The 12,702-nt window shown below is 52.3% G+C and overlaps 1 protein-coding gene across 3 annotated transcripts in view; it reads right to left on the reverse strand.

Moving 5' to 3' along the window:
- The window catches only part of GJC2 (gap junction protein gamma 2), a 38,765-nt gene extending 26,866 nt beyond the window's left edge, over positions 1–11,899 (reverse strand). The window contains exons 1-3 of one of the 3 annotated variants that reach the window (XM_074865527.1): positions 11,209–11,899; positions 9,220–9,299; positions 5,720–6,125 (exon numbers count right to left, since the gene is read on the reverse strand). The gene's annotated coding sequence lies outside the window, so the exon portion shown is untranslated. Of the gene's footprint in view, positions 1–664; positions 756–3,610; positions 3,723–5,719; positions 6,126–9,219; positions 9,300–11,208 lie in introns of those variants that run through there. The other 2 variants (XM_074865716.1, XM_074865807.1) reach the window with 2 other exon arrangements.
- Positions 11,900–12,702: the final 803 nt, after the last annotated feature.

A 12,702-nucleotide genomic window follows, 5' to 3' on the forward strand; every position in this document is an offset into this window, starting at 1 on the left:
TGGTGGGATGTCTCATGCTCCACCAAACTGGCATTTCCCACCAAACGCTGTGTCCATCCTGTGCAAACCTCTGGGTCCATTCAACCAGATGAAGCTATGGCTGATCTCTTCTCACTCGTCTCCCCCTGACCCTGCAGCATGAAAAATGCTTTGTCGAGGGAATTTGTAGCCTGAGAGCGACCACCTCCCATGAAGCCAAGCCAATCACACAACAAAGCCCCACTGAAAGGCAGCCTTCCTCCAGGTGCCCTTGGAGAAGACTACACGAGTGCCGAATCGCCACTCCGGCAGCTGGAGTATCGCGCGAGCCAGCAGCCTTCCCCACAGCCCCGGGAAAACTCATGGGTATCTCGGATAACCTGAACACCTACATGTGGGCAACCAAAACCAGCCCGGGGTGTCCCATATGCAGCCTGTGGAGTCGGGGTGCTTGGGGCAGCACAGGGTCCTGGCCCTGGTGGTCTCCCCTTTCTTGGGGGACCCAACCACAACCCCAGGAGAAGCCATACTGTCAAATGAGGTTCTTTCTACAGAGGGATTGCTTTGCAATGCCCGTGACGTCATCTTTTTGCTCTCTCCTCCCCTCCTCTTCTCCAGCATTGCTTCCTTTTTATTCGCTTGATCTGTTTTGACTTGAAGCTCTCAAGAACCGGGGCTGACTCACATCTTCCCCAGAGGCATGAGGTGCTCCCATCCCACCCGATCACAAGAGGAGAGCAAAGGGCTGCTCTCATGCTGCGGCAAGCCTCGAGGGACCTGGCAGTGCTTGCACAGGCCACCGGGTCACCGAAACACTGCCAGTGCGAGGGAGACATCGTCTGCTCTTGCATCATGTCACTAGACAGTGGCTCCTCCCCAGGGCTTGGAGCAGAGACTGGCAGAAGGGAGCTGCCTGCGCAGGAAAGGAATCATAGAGAACCTGGTTAACTATTTCTGTCTGAGAGCGCAGAGGAAAGGGCTGGGCAGAGCAGCGAGCAATAGCATTGTCCTGGCAGGAAAAAAAAAAAAAAAGGATGATAAAAATGTGCTTGAAGGAATTTGGCTCAGCTTACGTTTGTACCAGCACAAGGTTTCCGAAGCAGAGGCTTCCGGATGCGCCGCAGAGCGTTTTCTGGGCTGAAATCAGCAGGGAATGTCATTTGGGGTCTTGGGTCGGATTAACTCTGAATTGATCTGGACGATCAGACTGATAAGGGATTTAAGCACCCAAAGATGCTCAGGGCTGGGCAGGAGCTGGCAGCATTTCTTCAGCCCAGTGACTTGGCCACAGTGAGGGATTTCTGGGCCATTTTCCCATTATTTTATCCGTTTACATCCTGGCGGCAGCCCGCTGGTGGGCTCACACGTGCCATCTGCAGCTCGCTGCCTTGCTGGCCTCCACCCTGTATTTGGAAGGCATTTTGCACAAAGGAGACACTTGTAAAGCTCTTGGCCGAGCACGTGTTTAAGAGTGTATTAAAAGATGTGGTCAGAAATAACAAAGCAAAGCAGAAACGCAGCCTCGGGAGACACCGAGATCCCTCAGTCCTTGCTATGTTAAAATGGGTCTTATCTCATGTAAATTCATCCAAAAAGTAGGTTCCTCATTTTCTACCTGTCCCCTACAGCCCTGGCTTGCACTGATTGCATGCAGCAACCCTGCACACAAACTCCTTTATCTTCTCTTTTCCTGGCAGCAAGGAGCAGAAAGCAAAGCAGTTTATGTGGTCAGTCACCAAGATCTCCAAGCAATGGACCGGGTCAAAGGGAGCTGTGCAGCCTTAAAAGTGAACTTTGTGCTTGGTTGGATGAACCTTGGGTGGAAAAGCTCCAAACAAGCCATAAATTATGAGATCGAGCCCTCTGCAGTGCTGGGACCTGCAGAAATACAGCGCATGCCAAACGCTGCGGTCCACGTCTACAGTACATTACAGGGGAAGGAGGGGTTTCCTTATGACACACACCGAAAAAAAATCTTCTGGTATTTCAGTCTTGGACAACACCCAAGGATTGTCTCAGAAATAGCTCTCATAGCTTGCAGAAGTACAAGGCACAGATTTCCCCATCAGTGACATGCCCCTTTCCCCCATTCCCACCCATCCGTGACTTGGATTTCCTTCCTCCAACTTTTTAAGGAGGCTTTGGGCAGAGGACAGATTGCCCTCCTGTGGCATTTCAAGGTAATTTGGGTGAAGGGAGAAGGTGCCTGTGGCCTCCTGAGACTCAAGGTGCTCTTTGCTTCCCTCCGCCAGGAGGGGACATGGCTCTCTCCCATTAAGCACAGCTTAAATACATTTATTAAGCCAAGCTCCTTGCTTGGTATAGATGGAAAAGGCATTTTGGGATGGGAGGAGATGGAGCCCCCAGGGTCGGTGAGAGAAATGCTTCCCTACAGCATGGACCAGGAGGACTCAAGAGGTCCTTTAGCCCCAATCTTACAGGATCCCTTTGGATAAATGCTGGTTGCAACTAAATTTGCTACAACTGTAACCAGTGACCTGGAGGTCTCCCATCAACCACGAGGAATATCTTCGGGTTTTAATGAGGATGGATCTGATAAAGACGATGGAAATCAACAGCATCTCTAAACAAGATTCATTTAAAGAACTAGAGGTGTTGATAGAGGATACAGGTTGGAGAAGATCCCACCCCAGAGGAGCTTTCAGTGTGTTTGGTAGCCAACAGGACAGTTCTCTCTCAAGGAGGGGCCGGGGGCCAAGAAGATGAGGTCACCAAGGAGGAGGTTCAGCCCCCACTGGTGGTGATGCTGCTGAGCCACTGCTTTCCCTGTGCCTCAGTTTCCCCAGCTGCACAGGAGAAAAGACCCTTTGTGAGGTGCTTTGAGAGGCAAGGATGAAAATTGTGCTGCATCCTTGGTTATTATTTAAAACCCAACACAATACAAAAAGCATCTTACAGAGAACATAAACTTACCAATGGACCTTTTGTCCACGGGTTAGAGACACCAGCTGCAAAACCACGTCTTCTGCAGGCGCTGGTCTTTAAAGACCAGCTTCTGGTGCATGAGCATGTACCACCTAAGCTGATGCTCCAAAAGCAAGCAGGCTGCAGACCCCAAAATTTTCTATGTGAGCAGAAGCCTCAGAAATGTAACTCAAGGGACCAAGAGCAGGACCAGCAGGAAAACCAGACCCCCAAGCATCTTCCTCTCCCCACCTCTGGTGGCCTGAGATGGGGAGGAGGTTTGGGATGGGACTGGCCAGAAGGTCCCAGAGCACATAGGGATTTCCATCAGGAAAAAGCCAAAACACCAGTGGTTTAATCCCAGACTCCCTGGAGATGGATTTGCGCTGCCCTGTGCGATGGGAGATGATTTATGCCGATATGAAGTGTGCAGAAAGTGACACCAAATAGGGATGTTATGTCCCTTTCCACCAGCAGAAAAGGCAATATATGAATGTTAAGTTGCAGCAAATGCATTCCGCACCCAAATGATGGGGAAAGGGCAGAAAATTAAGAGCAGGGGAGAGTGGGGTGGGAGCAGAGGTGGATTGAAGCAAAGGGAGGGGGTCTGTGAAGTGCTGGGAATCAGCCAAGCTAAAACCATCCAGCAAAATATCCAAATAAAGTGGAAGGGAGGAAAAAAAGAACAAAGCAAAAAGTAACATACGGAGAAGCGTTGGGCTCAGTCGTTTGCAAAAACATCCCATCCTTTCGAGCTGGGGTGTGCAGAGCCGCAGGCAGCGCCCTGTCCCTGCCTGCCGCCGCGGGCAGAGCTCCCCAGCCGCTGCTTTTCCTGCCCTCCCAACCCTTCCAGACGAGCTCTCTTCCCACTGCACCAGGCGGGAGACAGTGACGTGGAGACCTCCACCGGGGAAGCTTCCTGAGACAGGAGAGCTCCTCCGAGTCCAACGCTGCAAACCCATTGTTCCCTGGGACGCCAAAGATTTCTTTGTCTTTTTTTAAGTTCCTTTATAAGCACCCAAAAAAAAGTCCAGAAAAAAAGCTGAGATTGCAGCTATGGTTTCACGAGCTGAGAGCAATGCTTAGGGAAAAAACAAATAATTCAAATAGTCTAAGGGTTTAGGGCTAATAATAGCAAAAAAAGCAGCTCCTTGGAGGAGGAGAGGGGAGGCGGAAAGTGGAGGTGCTGCCATGGGATAAGAAATGCTTCTTCTTGTTTGGACCTTCTGTTCAAACAGGGGTGAAGCAGAAAGGAAAGCTGGCTACAAACGCGACCCGTCCTTACAGCTGCAGTGATATACTGCAGCAGCATCAAAAACCTCTTTTTCCCCCCCAATTTTTATGTCAAAGGGAACAGCCCAAAGCAGTGCTTGTTGAGCACATTTTTAGTATTTTATGTTGGCCACGGCATTCCCCACCAGCCCCATCCCAGACCCTCTTCATCCCTCTGCTCTCTTCCCAGCCCCATTTTGCAGGGCAGGGGGGGGGCAGCTGGAAACATCTGGAGATAACAGCTGGAAGGGAAAACAGCTGGAAGAGGACAGAGAGGACATTTTCCTCCTCCCCCAGCCCCTCCTGCTCTCAGCCATAGGGTTCTGCCCCTCATGCAGGTCTCTAGTCAAAGAGGGGGGGGTGATGTTACCCAGCAGGGTACACAACAAGCAGGGATTAAATAATTGTCCGTCTGGAGGCCGCGACCTTTCACGCGTTATCTGTTCCTTCACGTTGCCAGCTCGCATGATTTTATGGATGATCTCACAATAATTGATGTTTTCCTTAAAGGCCCCGTGCTACGAGGTAAGATTTGGCTTCCAGGAGTCCAAATCAGCAAGGTTTTGCTTGCTGCAATTCAAGAAACCCTCCAAAACTTAGCAAATCCAGTATGAAGATGGCTCTAAAGCTTTAAAATCTGGTGGTTCTTCAAATCTCCTCATCTTACAGGGACCGAAGTTCACGTCCCTGGGCATTTCTTAAGTAGCACCCGCCATGTGAAACTCCTCAAAATAACTTGTTTTTCCCCGGGTTTAAGGAGGAGGGATATTCTTGCTCCCCAGCACAGCTGGGATGGGGCAGCCAAGTTTTCATCCTCCTATTTTTTTCAATTTAGGGGAGGAACAAGCTGGGAAACAGACTGGTTGACCGTGCAGGGGGGATGCCTTCCCAGGAGGGGTTCTCAAGAGGAAATTAGCTCATAGGATGCTCTGGGGGTGGAGGAGGAGGGAGAAGGGAGGCATCGCCGCAGCACTTGCTTCTGCAGCTGGTGCTGCCCTTGACACGGTCACAAACCAAAACATCAGCCCAAATTGGAGGTTTTCAAGCAGATTTTGGGCAAGGAAAACACCCTCACCAGAAACCATTTAGGGAAATCCTTTTGTAGGTGCCCAGCTTGAAAACATCTTTAAATATGCTTCTAAAATATCTCAGAATCACTGTTTTGGACCCGGAGCAAAGTCTCATTCAGCCTTGTTTGAAACAGTTTCGAGCAAAACCCTGGCTCTAAATTTTAAGGGATTGCCCAGACCCCAAGTTGGATCTCTGTGGCTTAAGCATGTATTTAATATGAAACATTTTATGGGCATAAAAAGACGACAGACAATTTGCATGGCTCTTGATTCTGACTTTATATATATATAATATATGTAATATATAAAAAAATATATACAAAATATATGACAAAGATCAATGAAAGAGTGGCATGGCCCCCCAGGATGAGGAACAGAGCATCCTTTTGTCCCCAAATCCACATCTTCCTCCCAAGCAGTGATACCCCCTCCAGAGTCACACATCGGTAAGGAAGTGATTAGACGAGCCTTACCTTTCACAGCCAGGAAAAAAAGGTGTGCCTGAGCTGCGAGTCTTCACCGCATAACCGGAGACCTTCGAGGGTGGAAAAGCTCTGCAGCCCAACCGGCCGCAGCCCTGCAACAAAGCCAAGGAGGAGGCGATTATTCCCGGGCATCTCTCTGCCAGGCACAATAGGGCAGCGTTTCAGCACCCGCGCTCAATGCCATCATTGTCCCTTCCAGAGCCACGGCTCCTGTGTGCAGTGGCACAGGGTGAAGCTTCTGCTCCTCTGCAAGCTCCCAGAAGGCTTCATCCTACCACTGCAGAGGACCAGGAGACTTTGTTTTCCTCCTAGGGCAGGACAACAGACCTGGGGACAGGAGAGATCTCAGTTTTGCCTTGTCAACACCGTTATGCTATTGCCTGGCGTGAGGTTCCTACGAGAGAGGAAGGAAACAGGGTCTTAAATAAAATGCATCAGGGGCACAAAGGTGATGGGAAGACTGGGTTGAGATCGGGTGTTAACAGCTCACTGATAAAACAGAGCGATGCTCTGGGCGGTGTTTTGATCCTTCCAGGGACTTTGTGTTTGGATGCTGCATCCAGTGGAGGAGCACACTGAGGAGCTGGAGAAGGTCCGATGGTGGCCACCAAGATGGTCAGGGCTGGCGAATGGGATGTGTTAGGGGAGGCTGAGCTGGGTCTGACCAGCCCAGAAGAGATGGGGAGTCCTTATTGACAAGGGCAACTATTAATAGGAGGGTGGAGAGAAAACGGAGCCAAACTCTTCTCAGAGGCACCCAGGGACCAGAGAGGCAGGAGATTTGCAGCCAAGATGATGAGAAGGCATGAAGGAAGGTCGTGCCTGTCTTTAGAAACACCAAGAGGTGCTGCAAGACCAGTGAAATTTCTTCCCTATGACCACGGCGGATAGGACAAGGGTAATCAGCTTAGATTTCAGCAATTAAAAGATCAAAGAGCCCAGAGATGCTACCACAGCCATGCTGTCTGATTCATTTTTGCTCCTACCTGCCAGCCCTGGTGTCTGCAGGTTAGGAGCAGGTCCTGAAGCCGATGGGGTGAAGCTGCAGTGTGATGGCCCCAAGGAGCAGCAGCACCCATGCTTCAGAGGGCAAATGGGGTGAAAACAAATGTGGTGCATTCGAAAAAAAATATATATAAAGGCAAATGAAATGTGGAAAAGCTGCTGTGATGGAGTTGGGCTGCTCCCTAGGGATGCTGGCAGAGCGTGGACAGCACTTGGGAGCCTGGGGCTGGGAGGAGGGAGCAGAAAGGATGTTCAGCCCAGGTTTGAAGCCACAAGGATGTCTGTGGTGGCCGAGATGACTGTAGTCCTTGTGGCTTGCTGGCCTCCGCAGGTCAAACTACCGTAATAATTGGCAATCAAATACAAAATCAATGAAACACGTGAGATCATCTTCCTCGCTCAGGGGAACAGCCTGCCAAGCTCTCTCACCCCAAGGATGCTGGCCATGGCTCCCCAGGGAGAGCAATTCCCCCACCAGCGTGGGCAGTGACACCACTGTCCCCTCTCCACCTGGATCCGGGTGTTGCTTTACTCTCTCCAGTCTGGGAGGCACCTGTGGGACCACCACCTTAAGCAGGGATGCAACTCAAGTATCCTGCACTTCCAACCAGGAAAAATTATAAGCCTCCCCTTTTTCCTCATCCTAGACCTCGTATATCCAGGCCAGCATGTTGCTGGTTTTAACAAGGGTGACTGGAGCATCACACTTGGCTTTTTGGAGAGCAGGGCTCAGTCCCCATCACCTCTGTGCTGGCTTTCCATAGGAAGCCAGGGACACCCCTTGGGGCTGGACCATGTAGGCACTTTGCTTTCCATCAGCAAGACTTGCCTGATAGCAAACAGGAGAAGAAACCCCAGTGCTTCAAGGGAATATCTGCAATATCTTAATGCTGGACTGAGGACTTGGCCACCGCAAAGCTGATGGCAGGGGGGCGGCCGCCCTGTCCTTCCCTGCGCTCATTGGTCCCAGCTCCCAGGGGTCTCCTCCCCATGTGGGTTCACTAAAATAATCCCCTCTATGGGGCAATGAAATAAAATATATGAATTCTTTGAGCTCAATCTGGGCACTGGCATTTTGCCTTTTCTGCCTCTTTTTTTATCACCTCCTCGAATCTCTGGCAGCTGGGATGGGGAAAGTAAAAGCGGGAAAAAAACATCCTGTTCCTCCCTCCTTTTGTGGCTGGGGAGAGAGAAATCAGGCATCAGGCTGTCAGGAGGGGGATGCATCCCTGATTTCACAAGCATCTGATTGTACCGATTGCCGAAGCACACAATCTGAATTGCAGATGGCTTATGGCTATTCACAGGGCTGGAGCCACATCCCGGACAAGTGGAGTCACAGTTGCTATTGTGAGAACAAGCTGAGCCTGTACTGGATTCCCCTCTTTTTGCCCATTTTTGGAGGAAACGGGGAGCTGCAGTGTTCTGCCCCAGACAGTGCTCCTCGCAGCACATGCCACCCTGTCCAGAGCCAGTCGGGTTTATGGATCAGTGTCCCACACTCTCCAGGGATGACATAGTTGCACATCCAGTCGATGAGGCTGACCCAAATACAGTGCCCAGCAAGGCAGGCACATCCTGGCTCCTGGTCCAGCTGCCAGGGCGGCCCTTTTCCTCGCAGAGCTGACAGAGCTGGAGAATCACAGAATCATCTGGGTTGGAAAAGCCCTTGAAGTTCCTCCGGTCCAACCATGAACCTCACCCTGACCGTTCCCAACTCCACCAGATCCCTCAGCGCTGGGTCAACCCGACTCTTCAACCCCTCCAGGGATGGGGACTCCCCCCCTGCCCTGGGCAGCCCATTCCAACGCCCAACAACCCCTTCTGCAAAGAAATCCTTCCTAAGAGCCAGTCTGACCCTGCCCTGGCGCAGCTTGAGGCCATTCCCTCTTGGCCTGCCGCTGGTTCCTTGGCTCAAGAGACTCATCCCCCCTCTCTGCACCCTCCTTTCAGGGAGTTGCAGAGGGCCATGAGGTCTCCCCTCAGCCTCCTCTTCTCCAGACTAAACCCCCCCAGTTCCCTCAGCCGCTCCCCATCACACCTGTGCTCCAGACCCTGCACCAGCTCCGTTGCCCTTCTCTGGACACGCTCGAGTCATTCAAGGGCCTTTTTGGAGTGAGGGGCCCAAAACTGAACCCACTCATCGAGGTGTGGCCTCACCAGTGCCGAGTACAGGGGTAAGATCCCTTCCCTGTCCCTGCTGGCCATGCTAGTGCTGATACAAACTCCTCCTCTAGCAGGACTCATACTCCTACAAGCACCTTGGAGCATCATGTACCAGCTGGATGCTCCCCAGTACCCTATGCTAGAGAGAAAACTTGATACTTCCCCACATCTTGCTTTCAAGCATCAGCACAGTCAGGGAAAAGAAGCCTCGGAAGAGTGATGTCTTGGCTGAGGAGTGCTGGCACAGGTTGGGTTGGGTCCCACCAGGGTCAATTAGCCCCAGCGAGTGTTATTAGCTGTGGTTTTATGGGACCTACCTGTTGTCGGTGTTGATGGTGCTGGTGGGTGTCTCAGCGTAAGGCAGCAGCAGCTGGCACGTGGTGGTCACCTTGCTGTCCTGTGGAAGAGCACAAAAAGGGCATCAGCATGGCCACATCACCTGGCAATCAGGGTAGTGACCAATCTCAGCTGTAGCTCCCTAAAAAAAAAAAAAATGCCCACAATCTAGAATGGCTGGATCCCTCAGCCAGGGAAAGCCATCCCCAGCCCACCCAGCCCACCTCCCTCCCGCTCCCGCGGGCACACTCTTCATCTGCTCCAGCACACTCAGCGGCTCGCGAGATGGCAGAAGGTTTTGCACCACGGCGGGTTGGGGAGCGCCGGCAGGTCTCAGCCCACGGCTCCACCGCAGAAGGGTGACCCTAGGGAGAGGGATGACACCCCAAACCCCCTGCAGTAGGGCGCTCTGATCCTGTTTGAGGCCACGCAGGCTGCCGGAGGATTTCCTAGAAGAGGTTTGCTGCCTACTGATGGAAATGCAGGCGCTGGATAGAGCGGGAGAAAAGTGGGTTCTGCCAGAAAAGCTGGTAACTTGTGGCCTTGGACCCCCAAGCTGGGGCCAGGCAGCACTAACCCCGCTGATGTGCTGAGCAAACTCTCTGGAAGGTCCTAAATACATGCAAGGAACCCAGGCTGGCTTGCAATAAGCTTTTTCCTCCCCTGATAACAACTTCTGACAGCACTCAGGTCGCTGTAGCCACAGCCTTACCCATCACACATCATCCCCGTGCACCAATGTGAGCACGTCCCATCACACCTTCACACCTGGGCTGCTAAATCCCAGCGCTGGCGATCAGAAGCACACACACAGACCAAGCTGGACACTGATGGGGCAGCAAGAAAACCATGGTTATTCTTGCTTCTTTTTTTTTGTTGTTGTTTATTTTACATGCTGGCTGCCCAATTATTTCCCAGGCTGGCTCTGCCCCGCGGTGCCTTTTTGCAATTGCACAGAAGAAAGCTTGAAAATCAGGACTACCTCCGAAAGCACTTGAGATGCCAAGAAAAAATACTCAGGGAGAAATTCTTCCCCACAGTCCCATGGAGCCAGGTGACAAGGTTTTGGGATAGCTAAATAAAACCACATTTGACAGCGTTAGCTCCCTCTTGCCCTTCATCTTGCCCACCTTCACTCCAAAATGCCCCAAACCTGTTGGTTGGTATGTTCAGCACCTTCCTGCCTGGAAGATCTCCTAGGTGGTCCCCCAGGACCAGCATCTTGAATCACAGAAAATCCCTGGCAGGGAGACTCCCGTACCCTCACTTTGCCACAGTCTATTTCCTTGACCCCAGCCCCCCATCAAGCACTGGGAGACACCATTTGCGGTTGTGTAGGACCCTGAATTCAGCAGCCACCGCAACTGCGATGCTCAGCAAGGTCCTTGCCTGGCCCAGGGATGGTGGGATCCCCAACAAGCCGGTACCAAAAATATGGATCTAGGAAGGTATTTGTGTTTGCAAATGCAATTAATCAAGTAGACATCTCATTTCTGAGGATGCAGAAATTAAACTCATTTCAACAGGTGCCTTCGCTCACCCAGTTACGGGATTTGATGTGCAGCGTGGCCCTTCCAAAACACCAAACACAGAGGGGGCACTGCCGACAGCCGCCAAAAACAACTTGCAAGCGATGCCCAACAGCCCTACCGCCCGCTCGGTGACCAGCCCGGCTCCAGCAACCCGGCTCCCGGTCCCTCTGCCACCCATCGCCATCCCGACGGCCACCCTGTCGCCTCGCGTTAGCGCTGGGCATCCAGGCGTTCGCTGCTTCGCTCTGTCAGACACAGCGGCAGCCGCTAAAAGCAGGTCACCCAGTATAGGGTGGGTTATTTAGGGCTTCCCTCTCTGTTACCACCAGGGAAGGGGCGACACAAGGGATCTAAATGACTTTGTTTTTTTCTCTCTCCCCATTTTCCAAGTGCTGCCACAGGGCTGAAGCCCTGTCCCTGTTCGCAGGTAGCACTCACCTCTCCCAGAGGGGCAGCTGAAGGCTGGGCTCGGGGCTAGCAGCGGCGCAGCTCCCGGGGTGTCGGCAGGAGGGCTGAGCAGGCCGGGCACTTCCATCTGGTGACAGCTCTGTGGGTCCCACGCGGCGGCTCAAGAACCCCCGACTGAGGCCAGCGCCGTGTCCTGCACCTCTGCGTTTTGCTGCTCAGCAGCGCGGGCCCCCTGCACTTTCCTGCTGTCATTTCTGCCATCTAGAGGGGACGTTTCCCCATTGCAAACGCGTCCCTCAAAACATAACGAAACCCGATTCAGAAAAAAAAGAAGAAAAAAAAAAATCACAGTCCATCACTTGCCGCTGCAGGAAGAGCCTGGCCGCAGCGATTCACACTGTCAGGGTGGAGGCAGCTGGATGCTGTGAAGCAGGTACACCCCAGAAATGTTTGGGGAGCGTTTTCCTGGCAGTTTAACCAAAATGAGAACCTTGCAACATGAAACTCATGACAACAGAAAGGATTTCAGAGTCTAGTCTAGGAAAGATAGATTTAAAACAGCCCAAGAGAGGTAAACGATCAAAATAATTATCAAATCATCCTGAATGCAAGTTGCCCAAGGTCTGGTTCTGCTTGCTATTCGTAACGCGGAGGATGGCCCTTACTTAATCAGGAGGTGGCCCGGACCAAGAGGTCCTGTAAACATGCTGGAGCAGAGCAGCTGGGTAAACCAGAGAGATGGGAGATGAGCAACCTGGCCTAGTGGAAGGTGTCCCTGCCCGTGGCAGAGATGTTGGACTGGAGGGTCTTTAAGGTCCCTTCCAACGCAAACCATCCTGTGATCTGTGATGTGAAGAGGATGAAACCCAATGGTTGAGTTTAAGGTACAACCATGCCCTGGTAAAATGAGGTTTTGGTGAGAAAATATCACAGCCTGGCATTGCACACTGCAGCCGTTCAGGGTCTTGGTCTGGGTTCATTTTGGGGGGAGGAGGCTGGAAGCCAGCGCCGGTGGGACGGCGGCTCTGCCGGACTTGCCATTTCTCAAGGATCAAACGCAAACCCCCCATGTCCTCCAGGACAACAGGCTCTGGCACAGGCAACCCCCACCAGCAGCTGTGCCACAGCTGTTCCTCCCCTGAAGCCCAACACCAGGTTAACCACCTGGAGGCACCAGTTGCAAGGCTCCTCCTCTCTCTCCCACACTTACCTCTGGTGAAGACTGGGGTGCTCTGAGTACAGGGGCTCAGTGAGGAACCAACCCCTCCAAGGAGGCTCAGGATACGACCTGCTGGAGGGACCAAAGGGCTCAGAAGTTACATGAAAGCATCAAGGTTAACGCTGAAGACAGCTGGGGAAGTGAAGGGTGAAGCATCCTCTCAGCCTTCATCAGGCAGAGCTCTCCACATCTCGAGCCAGAGACCAGTACAAGGGACAGTGGCTAGATCAAAGGAAAAGACCCTAGGAAAAGGGATTTATTGCTGCCCTCAAGCATGTCAACCAAAAAAGCTGCACAGCTTGGGA

This window comes from Strix uralensis, chromosome 1, assembly GCF_047716275.1.
Source record: "Strix uralensis isolate ZFMK-TIS-50842 chromosome 1, bStrUra1, whole genome shotgun sequence".
Classification (NCBI taxonomy): domain Eukaryota; kingdom Metazoa; phylum Chordata; class Aves; order Strigiformes; family Strigidae; genus Strix; species Strix uralensis.